General features: G+C 39.1%; 1 pseudogene; it reads right to left on the minus strand.

Moving 5' to 3' along the window:
• Positions 1-1,634: 1,634 nt before the first annotated feature.
• On the minus strand, positions 1,635-19,401 carry LOC123632130 (annotated as a pseudogene).
• Positions 19,402-20,222: the final 821 nt, after the last annotated feature.

Raw genomic sequence — 20,222 nt, forward strand, 5'->3', positions numbered from 1 at the left:
AGTTATTATAATCTACACACTCTTGCAACTGCCTGAAGAGATTGGAGTGTGTTTGAAGAGCAGATTTTGAATCCTCTTATCCCAGTCACTACAGGAAGAAAGATCATCTTCCAGGGACCTTGGTCCCATCCAGGTGTGCTTATTGCTTGAGGACAAAAGGCAGAGGAGCAACCCCTGTCCCTGGGTCCAGAAGTGAAGGGGAGGGAGTGAAGGAAAACAAAGGTGTGGAGCCTGAATCTTGCTCCTGGGGCCCAGTGAGACTTGGCTCAAACTCAGTAGAAGTCAAGTTCTGGCTAGATCGCCCTCTCTGTCTCCCTTGGGGAAGGGGAGAATAAGAGGATGGAAAGAGGCCTAATTTCTAACCATAGCACTTCACTTGGCAGGAACAGGGGACAAATCCCTTCAATGTGGAAACAAGGCCCCTAGTGAGAGTCTTGACTAAAGAATGGGATTTGTATTTGAAAGAATAGAATCTGAAAAGACAGAGTTCATGTGTGTAATTAACATGGGAGAAACAGACTAGTCAAAGGCACAAAGCCAGGAGTGGCCACAGCAAGTACACGGAGGGATCTAGGCAGGGTCCTGTCCTGTCCTGCCACATGAGCTACACTCTACTAGAGCTCCCATCCCAGGAGGGAAGTAGGTGACAGGAACCAAAGCCTGGTCTGAGATACAAAGTACGGAACTATGGAGGATATTAGGAAAAGAAGGGTTCAAATAACATGGATACATGAGGTCACCACCAGAACTTAATATTTAGGGCAAACAAATAATTTCAAAGCAATCCCCAGTTCATACGCAGAAATTTCTTATAGGATCTCCAACCCTTATTTGTTGAAAATTAGAAAGCTATTCCCCAATCATCTGACTCCTAAAAATGTGGTCCTTTAGGCAAGTTTGCCTTGAAGTTGACATTGTGCAAAAACATGTCATTTAGGGAAAATGAGGGTCTCTGATAATTCTTTACAAAGCTAAGGTGCTTCTGTAGGAACTGCTCGTGTGGTATTAAAAAATCAGCAAAGATTTTTAACTTTTGTTTGGATTTCACTTCTACACTTACCAGAAAGAGAAACAAATGCAGAAAACACATTTCCCGGTACTAAACCAAAAATTCTATCTCAGTTCAAGACACTAAATGACTAGGACCCTGCCTTCTGACCGATGCAAAAGCCAGTGGGGCTCTGCGTGAAAAAGGCAGTAAATAATAGCGCAGGCACAGCAAATAACAGTTCTGGGAAGGAAAGAAACCAGCCAAACTCTTGCCAAAAATTATTGTATTAAATGCTAAATACTACTTCAAGGTGGCAACCACAATTTAGTCTTTTTGAATTCTTCCTTTTGTAAGTAGAGCCTCCTGCTGTTTTCTGAGGGGCTGAAGCACTTCTTTTTTGCAAGGTCATTTTTTTTTTTTTTTATAAGAGCCAGAATTTAAAACTGGCATCAAAACCTAGCCAACCTGAAGCCAGGAAGAAGAAAGTAGTGCTGCCTATTTTATGTAGAGATGAGCCAGTCAAATTTTTGGTATATTGATGCCACGTTTGCCTGAGAGCAAATTTAGGAAGTTTAACTGCGTAACACCTATCTCATGACTTGTCACCTGCTTTGGTGAGCGGATGATTGGATGCCATTGGTGATTATTTGGAGCCATCACCAGGGGCTGTGTCCACCAGGAGCAGGACTTCCATGGTGTTCTGCCTCACAGTGACCAATGGGCCGTATCCATCTACCCCAGGTCCATGAAATCCCTGGGAGAATGAAGCACATACCCGGGGCTCCTCATGACTGGCCGTGTTCAGGCAGAGACTCGCCAAGGAGGATGTGACAAAGATTCTTGTTTGAGGGCAAAAGTTGGCCGGGGAGCTTGTGGGGGTGGAGCAGGTGCGATGGTATGTGTTTAAAACATTCTAGAGATCAAAATAGGTATGCAGGTTCAGAAGATTGTTCAGCAATACCAAAAATAATGACACTCTTCATTGTGGAATGCTTTAAAATGACTAATAAAATGAAAATATCTTCCCTTTAACATATTTTCAAAGCCTTCAGTAATGAAAATAATTGCTTCTTTGGCAATTTCCCATGCCTAAAGGAACACTTATAATGCCATTAGCATGGAAATTGTGAAATGTAAGCCACTGAGCATTCAAAACATGTAAAAATCACATTTAATTTTGAGATTTAACTTTGAATCCTCAGTCTCTTAAAATATGCTCTAATGATCAGACATCCTGATGTGCTGATCATATATCTATAAAGAAGGTCACAGCCTCATAGAAACACATACCAGTTGTTTAACCTTAGGCATTAGAAGAGAAAAAATAATTGATTATTAAAGTAAGGGAGCTTGAGGTTTGGGATGGGAATCCAGAAAGAAATATCTACAACTGAAATAAAAGGTGAGAAATAAAATACATTCTGGGCAAAACTATGGCTATTATACCTGGGATTATTCTATGAAGCCCACTATCTTTGTTTTCTATTTATCCTTTATTATATAGCTCCATATAACCTAATTACACAGTATATAGCTCACTAAATGTCCCATCCTAATACTCCCCTCACACCCATTTTTTTCCTTCAATAGAGACTATTGGAGAAAAATCTTTTTAAAAACAAAATGTCTGCATGGACACAAAGGATACTATTTATGTCTTCGCCTTCTTTTTTTTTTTTTTTTTTCTGAGACAGAGTCTCGCTCTGTTGCCCAGGCTAGAGTGAGTGCCATGGCGTCAGCCTAGCTCACAGCAACCTCACACTCCTGGGCTTAAGCGATACTACTGCCTCAGCCTCCCGAGTAGCTGGGACTACAGGCATGCGCCACCATGCCCGGCTAATTTTTTCTATATATATTTTTAGTTGGCCAGATAATTTCTTTCTATTTTTAGTAGAGACGGGGTCTCGCTCTTGCTCAGGCTGGTCTCGAACTCCTGACCTCGAGCAATCCACCCACCTCGGCCTCCCAGAGTGCTAGGATTACAGGTGTGAGCCACCGCGCCCGGCCTGTCTTCACATTATTTATGAAGATAAACCTCGGTAGTCTTTGTTCCCTCTATCCTGAGTGCCTAGAACAGTGTCTGACACGTAGTAAGTGCTTGTCTTAACCTGGAATCCCCAGAAAGCAGAGCTGAAGACAAAACCTTTAAGTTCAAGTACTTTGTTGGTGAATGAAACACCGGGGGAGCAAAAGTGAGGGTATAGGGTTGAGAGGCAGGAGAAGAACCATTCCTTAAGCAGGACACCACTAAGTGCAGACGTTTGCTTCATCCTATGAGACCATCCCCTGCTAAGCACAGAAACTGCACCTCAAGACAGCCCCGGGGAGAAGAAGGGAGGAGAATTCATCCACTGGCTCCAGCCCACTGGTCTCCCATGCATTCTGAGCAGTGCGTGCATGCAGACTACACAGGGACCCCAGAGCCTCATCCCTTGTGGTCAACAGAAAAGCAGCCAGCAGCTCAGTGTGGCATGGCTGCACCTGGGGGAAGTTGGGGAGAGCCCACACAGAGACAGGTGAGGGACAGAGGACGTGAAGTGGAGCATAAGAGGATTCTGCTACAGTACTCAATAAATATTTGCTGGATGAACATGGTTTTATTGTAATAGTCTGTTATTGATTGAACAGGAGCAAAAAGCAGGAATTCATCATCATAATCATCTGTAGTTTAGTGAATAAAAGACACAGGTTCTGCTTTGAAAGAGATTATTTCATGGAAGAATTTTAATATTTGCTGATTTTTAATTTTTTTTTCAATTGTTAGCTTAGTGTAATTAGAACTGATTAACTAGTGGGAAAAAGTCACAGATGATACATCTATCTCTCAGTTGGACTAAAGAAAAATTATTCATAAAAGTGTGGAGCAAATCATATATTCCATGAGCATCATTATGACCAGTATATGCCAAGTTAGCTTTTGTGCTTCTTCAAGTTAGCCACTCTCTCATATACTGCTCCTTCCCTGTCCAAACATCACTTCCTTAGTATTACTCATCCTTCAAAGCTAAACTGAGAAATCACTGCCACCAAAAAACTTTCACGTTCTCTCTCTCTCACTCTTTCTCTCTTCCCCCACTTCCCCCTTCCTCCCTCCCTTCAGGACTGGGATTGAGACAGTTATCTTCCTAGAACCTGACACATAACAGGCATCCAATGGATTTCAGCTGAATGAAAGAATGGATAAGTTGCTGAATGAGTAGTACAGAAAACTACAAAAGATTTTGGGGAGAAAGGGGTGGCTGATGGTTGCAGTTGGTTGAGTCAGGGAAATCTTGTAGGAGCTGGACGTGGGCTGGATGCAGAAGGAGGATGAGACTCCTGGACCTGAAGAGAAGAGAAATTACATTCCAATTGGGGTTCTGGCCATGAGACCGAAATGTACTTAACCTACTATAAAGCAGTGGATTCTCCAGCTTGGCTAGAGGAAAAAGATCTAGCCAGTTCGTAGAGAATAAAACTGGAGAGGAAAGTCAGAGTGAGATTGCAGAGAGCACCAAATGCCGGGCTAAGGAGCTTTACCTTTTTCCTTATTTCAGGTTCTCAGAGTTTTTTGAGCAATAGGCAACATGACCAAGTGGCGTTTAAAAGTGGCTGATAGATGTGCAGAAGAGAAATTGGAAGAGAGAAATGAATTACACATAGAAGAAAAAAGTAATTCCTCTTGTCAACCTGTAAGCCAAAGGAGTAAGACAAAGTTTGGCTTTAGAAAAAACAACCTGGGAGGAATTTAAAGATTATTTACAAATTCAGCAATTTCCTATCCCTTGCTTAAAGTTAACATTCTCCAAGATGTGAACTGAACTCCACTTCTAGCCTAATTTCTTCATCTCCTACCAAACTGAACTGTTAGCCACCTGCACATGTGACCTCTATTGCCTCATCTCTCGGAAAATTTTGGTGCCTGGAACACTCTCCCTTCCACCCACTTCCTCTGTCAAAATCTGACCTGCTGATTTTCCTGAGTTCTGTATAGATTCTAGTTATCAGCCCTTTATTGAATGTGTAGCATGCAAATATTTTCCCCCATGCTGTAGGTTGTCTGTTTGCTCTCGTGATAGTTTCCTTGGCTGTGCAGAAGCTTTTTAATTTGATCAGGTCCCATTTATTTATTTTTGTTGTTGCTGTGATTACCTTTGAGGTCTTCATAAATTCTTTCCCTAGGCCAATGTCTATGAGAGTCTTTCCAACATTTTCTTCTAGAATTCTTATAGTTTCATGCTTAGGTTTATGTCTGTTATCTACCGTGAGTTGATTTTTGTGAGAGGTGAGAGGTGTGGATCCTGTTTCAGTCTTCTACATATGGCTATCCAGTTTTCCCAGAACCACTTATTGAATAAGGATTCTTTTCCCCAGTGTATGTTTTTGTCTGCTTTGACAAAGATTAGATGGCTATATGAGGATGGTTTTATATCTGGGTTCTCAGTTCTGTTCCATTGGTCTATGTCTCTGTTCTTGGGCCAATACCATGGTGTTTTAGTTACTATAGCCTTATAATATAGCTTGAAGTCTGGTAAATTGATGCCTCTCAATTTATTTGTTTTGCTTAAGATTGCTTTTGCTATACAGGGTCTTCTCTGGTTCCATACGAAACACAGAATTACTTTTTCTAGATCTGCAATATAGAACTCAGGAAAATCAGCAAGAAAAAATGAGACAACCCCATTAAAAAGTGGGCAAAGGACATGAACAGAAACTTTGCAAATGAAGACAGACTAACGGCCAAAAAACATATGAAAAATGCTCAACATCTCTAATCATCAGGGAAATGCAAATCAAAAAACCACAATGAGATATTACTTAACTCCAGTGAGAATTGCCTTTATCAAAAAGTCCCCAAACAATAAATGTTGGCATGGATGTGGAGAGATAGGAACACACATACACTGCTGGTGGGACTGCAAACTAGTACAACCTCTGTGGAAAGTAATATGGAGATACCTCAAAGAGATACAAGCAGAACTACCATTTGATCCAGCAATCCATTACTGGGCATCTACCCAAAGGAAAAAAAGACATTGTATAAAAAACACATCTGCAGTAGAATGTTTATAGCACACAATTCATAATTGCAAAGATGTGGAAACAACCAAAGTGCCATCAATACATGAGTGGATTAATAAATGTGGTATATGTATACCATGGAGTTCACGTATCACCAGTGTTATCTTAAGCTGATTGTTTTTAATGCTGCTATTCTTGCCTTTTAGTTTAAAACTGACATGAATTTAGCTTGAATTATCAATTTAATGGTGGCCCGTTTTGTTGAACCCAATGATAAACAGTTCCATGTTTGCACCACTGGCCTATATATTTCCAGTAGCTGGACTCTCTGACATGTATGCATTTGAGGTTCAAATATGAAGCATCCACACCCCAATTAGGAAAGCAGATATACCTATTCTTTTGTCAAATTCTGCTTGCCCAGTGACATTTAACTGTGAACAAGTCCTTTTTTCCACAGAAGGAAGAAATAGATAGGGTAAGTGGGCCATAATTCTGCTTGTTCACTGAATGCTCTTCAGGGAGAATCATTTGGAGACTGAAATTTATGAGGATGCCAGCCACAATCAAAGGTTTCTACCGCCTGGAGTTTTACAATTATTATTATATGCAAGTGTCAGGATTTTTCTCTTTGGTTTGATGATTGCCTTAGCCAAGTGCTTCCTGATTCTCTCTCACCATCAGGAGAGCTATTACTGGTTTCATTTTCTCCTTGCAGACTAGAACAGGGTTTCTTTCCAATTTTGGATATTTTAAGATATTAGATGTTTCCCCCACTTTATGCTTGGTCCAAACAGAAAAGTGAGATATGTTTTCCTGGTAGTAATTTGGAAATCAGACTAAGTGTCCCCTGGCTTTTTTCCACTTTGAAAATACAGGGTCTTTTTTGAATACCCAACACAAAAGATACATATTATTTTCATAAATTAAAAAGTATTTTGAAATAAATGACTTGTTGAGGATGATTAAGTACGGTCATTCTTTGTTATAAAGTGGCTAGTAAGGTGATATTTTAAAAAATCATGTTTGCTTCTTGTTTAGCTAAAGGAGGAGAAAGTAAGTCATCTTTAAAAAAATTTGTTTTAATCCTTTATTATCCTGGGAAAAGGGTATAACTGGGCCTTTTTACTCTGTGACTTAAAAAGGTTCCCTTTCCCCTTGGAGCTCTGGGAAGTAGCATGACAATTTGTAAACTGGAGGGGAAAGTGTAATTCCAACCCCTTTTCCTAAAACCCCAAGTCATTCTCTGATTGATAGAGTGGATCAGACCAAAGTCTGATGGTCAGAGAGGACATGACAGATCCCAAAGGGGAATTCCACATGCAGTAAGAGGGAGGATGGCCCGTGGCCTGGTCTCAACTCAGGGCTGTGGGTCGGTGAGAGGGCACCTGCCTGGCAGAGCGAGTGCCAGTAACTGCAAGCACCTCCTGACCTGGCTACCCTGTCAGCATTCTGCTTGGGTACAAAGGCAGAACTTAACCCTCTCTGAAGTCAATTAGCTCCCACATTTCTAGACCAATCCAAAGAAGGAGGGAGGCTCCAAAGGAAGATACTATACCCTGCACTAAAACATAGCCATTAATTGGGAATATATTAGGGGAGGTAAAATTTTACCTCTATCCCCGTGGGGTTTTTTGGCTGGACCTGAGAATTAAACTGACATAAGACAGATTAATATGAGAAAAGCATAAAAATTTATTTAATAAATGTTTTGCATGACACAGGATCCCTCATAAGGAAATGAAGACCCAAAAAATGGCAAAATCTGACTGTTTTTATATCAGGTTGAACAAAAGAGAGGCAATTGTGGAAAAGTAAACCATGTGAGGACGCTAAAGGAAGATACTAATTGTTTTAACAAGATCTGTCTGTACAGAATTCTCTTGGTCTCAACTTCCCATGCTTGATAATAAGAATGCTACTTTCCTTCTGGTATAGGGAGGACATATTCCACATGGGGGTTTTATCTCCCGTTTCAGAAAGAAAAGGAGGAGGATCAGACTGCTCTTCTTGCACCTGCTGTTTCTTTAAATCCCTTTAGTTCAAAATAATCCTTATGCCAAGGGGCACACTTTGAGGTGGCATATTCTGTCACCTTTTGTAACTCTGTCCCCCAAGCTGGTGAACTGAGTAACACCAGTCATGTTTAGCAGCACTTCCTGTGTTTGCTAGAGGCAAGGTCAGCAGGTAATGCTCCCTCAACCAAGTTCTATGCAGAGATGGGGGCCTGGATGCTTGTTGATAATGTAATGAATAAAGCTTTAGCAGCAAGTTTCATGTGTGAGTTTACAGCCCTATGCATTTCAAATGTGAGTGTCAATGGCCTGTTACTTGGGAAGAATACCCAGGAGACCCAAGGACAGCACAGTAACTGATGTCAGAGAAATCTGGCAAACCAGCAAGGGTTGGGATGCCTCTGAGTGTCGTGGACCCTCTGATCTGAGAGGAGGGCAAGCCTAGGTAAGCCTGGTCAGTCAGGGTGGGTTGTGTGGACGTTTGGGGGTCCACTTCCTGTGAGATTTTTGGAGGTAGGAGGGAAGCTGTGGCCCCTGCTTAAGGAAGCCCTTACTCTGGAGAGAAGGGGAGTTCTACAGCTTCTGGTCAGGTTCCACTTGTCCCCAGCAGTCTTCTAAGCCCATGCTGCAGGGTCTGGAAGGACACCATAGGCCTTCATTCTTTTGCAATGCACCTCCCAAGGTGCCATTTAAAGCAATGGAATAAAACCCAGTATAGTGTATGTAAACAAGAGTGAGAGGTGTTAGGGACCATGAAAGAAATTATGCCTAGATCTCTCTTTTGCTTGAGGTGACTGTATCGGTTTCCTAAGGCCACCATAATAAAGTGCTATGAACTGGGTGGCTTAAAACAACAATAATGTATTTTCCCACAGTTCTAGAGGCTAGAAATACAAAATCAAGGTGTCGACGGGGCCATATTCTCTCTGAAGGTTTTAGGAAGAATCGTTCCTTGCCTCTTCCTGACTTCTGGTGATCACCAGCAATCCTTGGCACTCCTTGGCTTGCAGATACATCACTACAATCTCTGCCCCTTCTTTACATGGTATTCTTCCCTTTGTGTCTATGTTTCTATTTTCTCTCTTTATAAGGATACCAGTTATTGGATTAGGGCCCATGCTAATCCACTATGATCTCATCATAATTATACCTGCAAATATCTTATTTCCAAATATGGTCATATTCTGAGGTTCCTGGTGGACACAAATTTGAGAGGAACACTATTCAACCCAGTACAGTGGTTATACCTCCTCTTGGCTCTATTTGCTACTCCTAATGTTCTAGACAGAAAAAATTATCAAGATAAAACCATTTCTTGCTACTTGGATTAGTAGACAGCGGATTGGGGATTTTTGATTTAGTAAAAAATACGCTTTCTCACTAGATGGGGTAATTCAAGGTCAATAATCACTTTGCATGACATTGGAATCTACTCATGCATCTTGTATGGTCTTCAACCAGCTGCTGCCAGAGTTTCTGATATAGGAAGAGCTCTCCCCAAAATCTGCCTTTGGATCTTTCTGACAACAAGTTCCCTCTAGAATATCATGATTTGCATGTCTTACATCCTCAACCACAACCTCCTTCTTGTTGACAATAAACTCCGGAACTCTGGGAAATGAAAAGAAATAACTTCATGCAAAATTACTGCTGACCCTTTCTGTGGGCTCCTTTTGTGATACCTTTTTCTAAACATCTAGCTCTGTACAAAGAAAGAATCCAGAGGAAATAACAAATGGTAGCTAATATGTTAATGATAGAAGGTATTACCTCATCCAAGTGTAGAAAGCTCTTACACACTCACTGCCTAAGTATCAGATATACAAGCTGAAAAAAAGGTGCTCATAAGCTACAAAATTATCCAGTCAATAATGAGAGAAACACAAAGGAGGCATGATTCCAAAAAATAGAAAATAAAATCAGCCAAATGAAGGTATCTTTTCTAAATATACATATTTTACTATAACACATTTATGATCATATACAAATCTGTCTGTTTCAGTCCTTTTTTACTTTATCTACAGTAACCTAGTGAGGGAACATTGCATTGTCTGGCTTAGATTCAGGAAGAATTTATAAAAGTCTCCTATGCCCATAAGCCTCAATAATGTTTGAAGTGATACAAGTTCCCTGTAATCTAAAGAAAAATAGAAGCACAACAAAATTTGGAAGGAAATTTGAAATAAGCAAAAATGGTTACGGTTACCTTCAATAGAAAACTATTGCATTGTTTATAGCACGCTATTTCAGGTTATCTGACTTAAGCCTTTCATGGCCTTTGAGCTATTTTACAACTCTTATGAGTTGTAGGTAACTGACAACAAGGCAAAATAATTATCTATCGACAATTCTTGTCTATTGAAATGCAGTAAATTGTGTCTAGTGGAGATTCAATTAACTTCTCTTCCCATGATGGAAAGTTTTGTACCACTCACATTCATTTCAATATTTCTGATTTATAAATGCCTTTGTGCTTTCGATTCTCTCTTGAATCAGTTGTAACAGCTTTTTGTCTTCTATCATTTAATTAATGAGTTAAATAAAATCTTTGACATATGTTCATTTTATATTCATATGAATCATAATGTTACTTTTTTTGGAAAATTATCCTTTCACAGATTTATGAAACGAAATACTTCACCATTTTCAAGTTGAAAAGAAGCCTTCAATTTTTAGTTAAAACTGAATCTAACCATTAAATTTAAGTGAATTTACATATTCTATTATCTATTGCTAGCATAGCACTCAAATGAAAACATTAATTCCTGCACAGGTGGACTGACAGCTCAAGGTTGTTAAATGCACTGTTTTTCCATAGTGTCCCCATTTTTGATTATTTGTGGCTAGAAAGTTTTCCAGACCAGTTTTGTTCCAGGACTAAGGAAAAACTGGAATAGAGCCACAAATTCATTTGGCTTGCTTTGTGAATAACCACATCAAAGTTGAGATTGACAGCAATGTAATTCTAAAAATAATTAACTGCTTGATGACAATGCAATAGTTATTATATTCGAAGACTATTTTTACAATTTACATGTCACATGAAGAAGGAGAAGGAAGGGGAATATACTCTCCAGCCCAATCATTCCAATGGGGAATGGGGACCCACTGTGGACAAAAGCCTGGCTGGAGGTGACCCCCTTACCCCAACACACTCAGACCCCAGGCAAAACTGAAACCAAATCAGAGAATATGTCTTTGGTATATTTTGGTTGTCAATTTCTGCTCTGCCAACCCATTACTACCTTAACATCCAATATTCTCTCAACCCAGTTGCTGCTGTCAATAGAAGATTTTGTATAACTCTTTCATACTAAACTATTACTAACTTTCAACATGTTACCTTTCCCAGGAAGAGCTTTATTTTAAAAGAAAATTTCAACCCACACAAATATAGTCAATTAATCTTTGACAAAGGACAAAGGCAATTTAATGGAGAAAGGATAGTCTTTTCAACAAACGGTGCTGGAACAACTAGGCATCCACGTGCAAAAAACTGAATCTAGAGACAGATCTTAAACATTTCACAAAAATTAACTCTAAATGAATTGTAGACCAAAATGTAAAACACAAAATTATAAAACTTCTAGAAGATAACATAGAAATCTACATGACCTTGGGTTTGGTAAAGACTTTTTAGATATACCACCAAAAGCATGATAAAATGGGAAAGAAAAATTTGATAAGATGAACTTCATTAAAATTAGAAACTTCTATTCTGAGAAAGATACTGTTAAGATAATGAAAAGATAAGCCATGGACTAACAGAAAATATTTGCAAAACACTTACCTGATTAAAAAACTTATATTTAAAATATACAAAGAACTCTAAAAACTCAACAATAAGAATACAAACCACCCAATTAAAAAATGGAGAAAAGATCTGAACAGACACCCCACCAAAGAAGATATACAGATGGCAAATAAGCATATGAAAAGATGCTCAACACTGTATGTCATTAGGGAATTACGAATTCAAGCAACAATGAGATACCACTATACACCTATTAGTATGGTTAAAACCTGAAACACTGACAATACCAAATGCTGAAGATGTTATGGAGCAATGGTAAGTCTCATTCACCGCTGGTGGGAATGAAAAATGGTACAGCCACTTTGGAAGACAGGTTGGCAGTTTCTTATAAAGATATAGATAGTCTTACCATACAATCTAGCAGTCATGCCCCTGGGTTTACCCAAATGAGTTGAAAATTTATGTTTAAACAAAAACCTACACATCAATGTTTATGGCAGCTTTATTCATAATTACAAAACCTGGAAACAGCCAAGATATCCTTCAATAAGTGAATGCATAAACTACAGTATATCCATACAATGGAATATTCAATGATAAGAAGAAATATGCTATCAAGCCATGAAAAGACATAGAGGAGACTTCCATGCATATTGCTAAGTGAAAGAAGTCATTCTGAAAAGGCTACATACTGTGTGAGTCCAACTATATGATGTGCTGGAAAGGCAATACTATAGACACAGTTAGATCAGTGGTTTCCAGGGGGTTGGAGAAACGGAGGAAGGGAGGGATGAAAAGTGGAGCACAGAGGATTTTTAGGGCAGCAAGCTATTCTGTATGATACTGTAATGACGGATACATAATACAACATATTTTTCATAATCCATATAATTGCTCAAACAAATATGAACTCTACTGTAAACTATGGACCGCAGTTAACAACAAATCAATATCAGTTCACTAATTATAAGAAAATGTGCCACACTAATACAAGATGTTAATAATAGGGGAAACTGTGCAGAGGTGGAGGGAGAGTGGATTTATTTTCTGAGCAATTTTTCTGCAAATATAAAATTGCACTAAAAACAAAGTTTATACAAAGAGAATTGCAGGATGAGTAAAATGTTTAACACAAAAGCAAGAATCACTAATGATGGAATACTGGCAGATGTTTTGGGGCAAGGAATCCACCTCAATTATCTCTTAATTCACAACTATAAGTGAGCATTCCTCCTATCTATCAGTAATACAGCCCTCCTGAGTACTACAGAAGGATTTTGCTTCATTCCTTCTTCTCCAGATCTGTTCTTTTTGTTTACCCCTGCCCTAAACTCACTGATGAGCAAATATTAGTAGCAAGTCTTAAATCCTCATACATTTTCCTGCACGCTTGCTATTTACACACAGAAGGTACTATCACTTTTCACTCTGAACTCAAAAGACAGGTAAAGACACTTCCTGTCCTATTATGTTCACCAATCTTTGGTGTCCCCAGTATATTCAGCATTTCCTAACATCACTCGTCAGTCTCCACTACAATGTTCATTCCAGACACCTTCTGTACCTCTGCCCCAGGAGTATCTGACCTTTTAATTATTGCTTTGTATACAGCCTGCCACTTGCCAACACCACTTAACTATTGAGGGCAACTTCCGAAGATGCTAACCAAATCTTTTCATCACAGAGTCAAATACAGATGCTCCTCCACATACAATGGGGTTACATCCCAATGAAGTTGAAAACATCAAGTTGAAAATGGGTGTTTTGTAGACTTGATGGGATGCAAAAACACAAAATGTGTTATCCACAAAATGCTTGTAACATAGTGCACTGTAGAGTATTGGCTGTTTACCCTTGTGACTGTGTGTCTGGAGCTGTGGCTCATCGCAAGAGTATTGTACTGTGTATCACAGCTGGAGAAAAGATCAGAATTCAACATTCAAAGTACAGTTTCTACTGAATTTGTATCACTTTTGTACCATCTTAAAGTCAAAAAAATCCTCTGGACCATCGTAAGTTGGGGGCCATCTGTAATACACCAAAGTTATCTATGGAAAGGCTTGAGAAGATGATTATCCCACTTTATACACATTAGGAAAGTGGACATTTTAGGCTAGCTCAGAAAGTTTCAAAGCCCATATCCTTTCAAACAGACTTTCTGTGTATCTTTCTCTGGGTTCTTAAATTAACTAACCTGTATGTATTCTTGAAGATTCTCTCATAAGATTATCCAAAGCCTTCAGATTAGTAGGAGATAAATAAGGAGTCTAAATGCTTAAAACATTAGGATTCTTAGATACCAGTCACATGATTTACCTTGCTACTTAATTAAAAATTAATGGATTAAAATTATTCAACTGTCATCAACAGTCTAAAACAGTTATAATAAATGTAAATACCATATCTGATGACAGTCCTTATTCAATAATTATTATTTAGCCTCCCAATGATAGAAATGACTTCAGTAATTTTCATAATGATTTTCAGTAATGATTCAAACACTTGTGGAAGAAGTAAGACTGACAACCCAACCCCAGTGCAAAATAGTTTACCTTTGTTTCTTTAACAGAAATGTTAAGAAAGAGAAATTACTCAAAGCAAATATTTTAGAACCCAACTCTTATTTCCAGTGAAAAAACATATGTTTATTGAATGCAAACTAGGCACAAGCCACTCTGATACATACAAAAATAAGGAAGATACGGTTAGGACATAATCTCATCTGGGTTGCATTTTGAGAAGTAGAAATGGGAGGAAGTTCATTCTAAAGGAGAAAGAAGTATTAAGTCGGCTAGAAATAACTTGGTAATTTTTTTTTAGCAGCGAGTGTCCAGTTTGCCCAATGTATGTGTATTAGATTGGTGAGAAAGAAAACCTTGAAAATAGGATTAAAAAAACATATAAAAATAGACAATGAACATCATATTAAGGATTGCTTTAATACACAATAGAGAAACATGGAAGGTTGCTGAAAGCCTGATTAGGGCTACCATCTTGACGATTATTCAGGAGGAGAGATGCAGGATCATTCAGGAGGAGAGATGCAGGATAGATGAGAAGGGGAAGGAACTGAGGATGTTGAAATAGTCTAGGAAGGAAGTCATTTTTGTGTGGTGATAGCAGTTCTTATAAGTACAAAAACAACTCTAGGATTACTGCATCCTGTATGCCGTAGCAAACCACCATAGGAGGTCGAAGGTAACAAAGAGCAATGTCCCTGGTAAATCATATTTTAACCAACAAAAGGGAGTGGTGGAATGCCTATTGTCATGCTGAATTTGTTTAAAAACTGGTTGTAAAAATGTCTTATAACAAACGCTTTATAAAGATTTCTGCTTCCAGTAATGGCAAACTAGAAAAATTCAGATCAGCCCTCTCACAGAGAACTAGGAAATGCTGGGAAAAAATCTCTTTGAAGACATCAGAGAGCTAATGATGTAGTAAAAAAAAATACAGGCTCAAAATCCAGCAGAAGAAAAACACTAAAAGAGGTTACCCTGGGCTTTGGAGCTATTTTTTCCTTTAGGGATATCTGCCATTTCTGAAAGAGCGAGCCCGGAGGCAAAGAAGCTGAGCAGAGCTTTCCTTACACTTATGGAATGAGGACAGGAGTCAGCAAAATTTTCCTACAAAGGCCAGATAATAAATAATTTTGGCTTTGAGGGCTACATCTTCTCTGTTAACAACCACTCAGTTCTTTCAATGTAGCACAAAATAGTCTTAGGCAAAATGCAAATGAATGTGCATGACTGTGGTCTCCTAAGACTTATTTACAAAACCGGTGGTAGGATAGGTTTGTCCTGTGGGTCACAGTTTACTAATCCCTGGGTCAGGAGGTAAAAATTAGAATTCATAAGCCTTCTTAGAAGAGGAGGCCCTGATAAGTGCCTCTGGCTTTTGGTTGGGACTCTGCTAGGTAAATCAGATGTAGACTGGTTTTCCTAGTCCTCAAACTCTTGCTTTTCAATCATCTGAGTCCTTGATTTGATGAAGGTGATTTGGATTCTTAGCGCCACTAGCTCTGCCAGAGGTAAGTTTAAATTCTATCTGGAATAATATAATATTATCCAGAGCCTCAAATTATTTCTATAATATTTTCATATACAATGGTCAGCTCTCAATAAAAAATGACCAGGCATATAAGGACATAAAAATTTATAAAAAATGAAGAGAAATAAGAGACAGTAGAAACAGACCAACTGGGGGTACAGATAATAGATTTTAAAATATTTATGTTTAATATGCTCAAGAAATAAATGACAAAAATTGGGACATGCTAGCAGAAAATTGAAAATTCTAAGGAAGAACTAAATGGAAATTCTAGAACTCAAAAATACAATAATTGATAGTAAGAACTCAATGAATAGATTTCACATATGAATACAGTTTAAGAGAAATATAGCGAATTATAAGATACATCACAAGAGAATGTTCAGAATGAAGAAAAGGAGCAAAAGAGTAGCAAAAAAAACAAAGAAAAGAAAAGACAGGGGATAAAAAGGGAAGGTATATATAACTGGAGTCACAGAGAGGAAAGAAAAAGTGAGACAAAAACAATATTTACAAAAATAGAAAAAAAAGCCACTCAACTAAAAATAGAAATAAAAAAATTAGCCTAGCATTGTGGCTCATGCCTGTGGTCCCAGCTACTCGGGAGGCTGAGGCAGGAGGATCACTTGAGCCCAGGAATTTGAGGTTGCTGTGAGCTAGGCTGACACCACATCACTCACTCTAGCCCAGGCAACAAAGTGAGACTTTGTATAACAAAAAAAAAAACAACAAAAACCAAACACACAAGCACTCCTTAGGTACATTATGGTAAAAGTGCTAAAACACAAAGAAAAGAGAAAATCTTGAAAAGAGTCAGAAAGGCCTCAACAAACTACCAGCAAACCAAATTCAACAGCAAATTGAAAGGATTATACACTATGACTAAGTGGTCTATGTTCCTAGAAGCAAAGAAGGTACAACACACAAAAATCAAACAATGTAATAAACCATAGCAATAGAATGAAGATGAAAATCCCACGTGATCATGTCAATTGATGGAGATTAAACATTCAACAAAATTCAACAACATTTAAATGACATCAAATTATTCAACAAACCAGGAATAGAAGAAAGCTACTTCAACATAATAAAGGCTACAAAGTATAAACTACAATTTTATTGTTTTATATTTTACAGTGTTTACTTGTATACCAATTTCTTTGCCCACTGTTCCTTCTTGCTTTTTAATCCTTTCTGGATTTTTCTCTTGAAATTTAACCTTTGGGAATTCCTTTAATAAGGCCCACTGATGTTAAACTCATTCCAAGTTTTGTTTTTATGAAAAATATCTTGTTTTGCTTTCCTTTATATGACTCCATGTTGACAGTTATTTTGTCTCAGCATTTAGAAGACATCATTCTACTGTGTTCTGTCTTTTGTTATTGCTACTGAGAATTCTGCTGCTCTAATTGTTTCTTTGAAGTTATTCTCTTTTATTCTCTACCTCCTTTAAAGACTTTCTTTTTAACTTTCAGATTCTGAGTTTTACTACCACGTATCCAGGTAACATTTTTTTTTTTTTTTCATTTTTCTGCCATTAGTTTCAATGTATTTCATGAATCTCCAAATTCATGTTTTTCTCTGTCCTGAAAAGTTTACCAGCCCTGGACAACTGCTCAAATAAATATGATCTCTAAATAGTTCCCATTCCCCATTTTATCAATTCTTTCCTTTTGAAAACTCCGATTCAAATTTCTGTTAGCCCTTCTCATTATATTTGCCTTGTTTCTAAACCTCCTTTCCTGCATAATTTCTTCTTGACTATATTCCAGTTCACTACTTCTCTGCTCATTTGTATCTAACATGGTATTTAATTGCTACAATGGATTTTCTGACTGGTGTTTTTATCAAGTCGAACATTAATCTATAAACACTGGAATATAGAAATATTAAGCTGCTCTATAGAATTCTTCTTACAAAACAACACAAATCTGCGTGAGGTCTCTCTGGCTATAGACAGTTAAGGCGAAAGAAAAGATTTTTCTAACTGGTGTACTCGGTGAAGTGAAATGAAATGATGGGAAGGAAAGATTTTCACATATAACCAGAGAACACAGACACCACTGTGTGGTCACCAACAAACTTTGACCTGGGACAGTTAAATTGCATTTGTACTTGGCTATAGCTGTTCTGCTGCTGCTCTTTTGGCTGTGGTGGCTTCTTGTCCCCCTTCTTCTCCTCCTCCTGTTATTCCTCTTCTGTTTGGAGAGGCAGCTCAAAGCAGACTTATCATTTCTTGGGGCAGACAATAGCACAAGCAGCTTGCCAGACTGAGCTGGATACTTGGTTTTCAGGTCCTATTTAAGCATTGGTTGGGAGAGCACATGGTGCAGCTCCTTCTTCAGGACCTTCATCTGCTTTTGTCTTCAACACTCTTTTTCCTGATCAGCTTTTCTTCTTTTATACATCTCTTCTTTCAGCTTGCAAGGGCAGCCACTGCACATTCAACCCAAGAGTTGTGCAGACAAGTCTGGAAGCTTCAATACTCATCTTTCTCAGTCAAGAAAAATAGATTTGCTCCTTGACTGAAGCCATGTACTTTCTTTCTTGAGGGTTTTGTACATCTTCTTAAAATTGATCATGTCCTCAGGCCTAACCAGCATCAGGCTGAGTCTTCATTGGTGGCACAAACAGTTTGAATACTTCAGTGGATATGAATCTTCAAGGTGTGGTGGACCTGGTAATGGATGACATGCTAGACTTTAGGAATATCCAGACCCTGAGCTGCCACATCCATTGCCAGGGGAACATAGTCTTCCACATGGGCAAAACTGTTCCAGGTTTCTCAGCCTCTGCTTCTGGTGCATGCAGGCATGTAGGGTCAGCAGCATGATATTCAAGACTTTGAGGGTCCCAGAGAGGTGTTTGATGCAGGAGGCCTGGACACGGCCTCAGAAAGTAATACAGGTAGAAGTCTTTCTTATCAAGCTCACAATGAAACTTGGTCTTGGCTAGCATCCACTGTGGCCTTGTTCTTTGTGACGTCAATCTTCTGCACGAGGAGGTCAAGCTGGCAGTTTTGTCCATTTTCTTGGTGTTCTTCTTATGAAGGATTCAAGCATCAGCTTGGTGTATTAATACCAGCTTCAGTGTCACAGAAAAAAAAAGCATCTGTCTCTTTAGGTTGTATTAGGAAAATACTGAGCATCTCTAGCAGCCGTGAGAGTTAAGCAAAATAGTCCTTCTCAATCATCTAGTCAGCCTCATCCACACCACCAGACCCCTGAGCTGCAGAAGACTTCTCACATGAAGGTGATTTTTCTTTAACTTTCTCCCATAGCCAGCCCAGAATGATCACAATCTCAAGCTGACAATTCAGCATCCTTCGCTGTTTCTGCATGAACATTCTACCCAACAAAACAGCAGTTGTTTTTTTTTTTTTTTCTTAAAAAATAAACAGTAGTTTTAACTTCTGTAAACCTGGCCACAGGATCTACATGTTGTTTGACCTGGATGGCCAGCTCTCAGGTGGGAGTCAGAACCAGTCCAAGTAGAGGATGTTTTAGATGTGCTCTACAGGTGGCCACTTTGCCACCCAACTTGTTTTGACTTTCTAGTCTGCTCTTCGAGCTTTTCCTCTTTGTCCTCATCCTGTTTGGGGACAGACTACTTCTTCATCAGGGAAGAAAGTTCTTCCCCAGCATCATCATCCAGAAGAGCAGCACCTGGTTATAGGTGACATCTCTGGTCTCTGCTTTGGCCTCGCTGGGTGGTGCTCTAGCCACACAGGGCAGTGTTTTAATCTCAATTCCAGTCTCACTGGGCAACACTCCAGACTCAGTCCCAGCCTTGTTTCGTGACCCAGTCTCAGCTCTGGCCTCGGTTCTGGGCTGTCCAGGTGGTACTCAGTGTTATCTGGAGCTGGGGCAAGCTTACTCTTCTGCACTGAAACACTGCATGAATCATTGGAATGATAAGGGCAAGAGTTTTCCCACATTCTGTCTCAGCAACCCTACGGACATCCAGTTTGTCACAGATGGCAGCTGTCAAATTCAGGGCTTAAATTGATGTGGATGCAGAGTAACCTAAAAACCTGAGAGCTCAGATAACTGGTGTGGGCATAAATAGGTCCTTCAAGTTGATATGTCTGCCATCTGGTCGGGTCCTCACATCTTTACTTTTTTGTATATCTTTGGGGTAGTGCCCTGGGAAGGCCAATTTGTTCCCCCTTCCTTTTTCTTCTTTTGTGGAAAACTCTGAGACAGGCTTTCTGATGCCACCCCCCACCTCTGGATCAGGACACATGTGCCATCTCCCTGTGGCTCTGGCTCAGCATCTTTGACCTTAAACTCTTTCTGGACATCAGTTCCTTCAGTTTCCACACCTTGACTCTTCTTCAACTTGATTATTTTTTTTAGGGAGCTAGACTCTCCTCAGCTTGTGTCTTTTTCTTCTTGGACTCCTCTTTTGA

Source organism: Lemur catta, chromosome 2 (genome assembly GCF_020740605.2).
Source record: "Lemur catta isolate mLemCat1 chromosome 2, mLemCat1.pri, whole genome shotgun sequence".
Lineage (NCBI taxonomy): Eukaryota > Metazoa > Chordata > Mammalia > Primates > Lemuridae > Lemur > Lemur catta.